This window comes from Myotis davidii, unplaced genomic scaffold (assembly GCF_000327345.1).
Source record: "Myotis davidii unplaced genomic scaffold, ASM32734v1 scaffold1711, whole genome shotgun sequence".
Lineage (NCBI taxonomy): Eukaryota > Metazoa > Chordata > Mammalia > Chiroptera > Vespertilionidae > Myotis > Myotis davidii.
The window spans coordinates 325,089-326,341 of NW_006282377.1; the positions used below are offsets into that span (position 1 = coordinate 325,089).

The 1,253-nt window shown below is 44.0% G+C and overlaps 1 protein-coding gene across 1 annotated transcript in view; it reads left to right on the forward strand.

The window, feature by feature from the left end:
- Window positions 1-1,253, forward strand: part of USP18 (ubiquitin specific peptidase 18) — an 84,654-nt gene that overhangs the window by 72,054 nt on the left and 11,347 nt on the right.

The following is a 1,253-nucleotide window of genomic DNA, read 5'->3' on the forward strand; positions in this document are numbered from 1 at the left end:
CCAAGAAGGCAGAGGCAGTTAGGGTTGAGCAGGCAGGCAGGCAGAGATGTTAGGGGCAATCAGGCAGGCAGGCAGAGGAGTTAGGGGCAATCAGGCAGGCAGGCAAAGGCAATTCAGGGCGATCAGGCAAGCACGCACATGAGTAGTTAGAAGCCAGCGGTCCCAGATTGCGAGGGGGATGTCTGACCGCCAATTTAGGCCTGTGGGATTGGGCCTAAACCAGCAGTCAGACATCCTCCGAAGGGTCCCAGATTGGAGAGGGTGCAGGCTGGGCTGAGGGATACCCTTCCCCTGGCTCCAGTGCAAATAACAAGAGAGTCCAATGCATGAAAGAACATATTTGTCAATGTTATCTCTGATAAGGGTTTAATCTCCAACATTTATAGGGAACTCATATAGCTTAACAAAAGGAAGATAAACAATCCAATTAAAAAATGGGCAAAGGACCTAAATAGTCACTTTTCCAAAGTGGACATACAGAAGGCCAAGAGACATAGGAAAAAATGTTCAAAGGCACTGATCATTTGAGAGATGCAAATCAAAACAACAATCGAGTACCACCTTACACCTGTCAGAAAGGCTGTCATCAACAAATCAATAAATGGCAAGTGCTGGCAAGGATGTGGAGAAAAAGGAACCCTCATACACTATTGGTCAGAATGCAGATTGGTGCAGCCTCTGTGGAAAACATATGGAGTTTCCTCAAAAATTAAAAATGGAACTCCTATTTGGCCCAGTAATCGCACTTCTAGGAGTATATCTCAAGAAATCAGAAATACCATTAAGAAAGAATATATGTACCCCTATGTTCATAGCAACACAATTTACAATAGCTAAGATTTGGAAACAGCCTAAGTGCCCATCAATAGATGAGTCGATTAAAAAACTGTGGTGCATCTACGTAATGGAATACTACGCTGCTATAAAAAAAAACAAGAACTCTTACCATTTGCAACAGCATGGATGTACATGGAGAGCGTTATGCTAAGAGAACTAAGCCAGTCAGAGAAAGAGAAATATCACATGATCTCATTCATTTGTGAAATATAATGAACAACATAAAGTGATGAACAAAAATATATCCAGAGACATAGAAGCATCGAACAGACCAACAAACTTCAGAGGGAAGGCAGGGAATTGTGGTGGAGAGGGGGTAAGAGATCAACCAAATGACTTGTATCCATGCATATGAGCATAACCAATGAGCACAGACACTGGGGGGGGGGGGGGGGGGAGTGTGGTGGGGGGTGTGG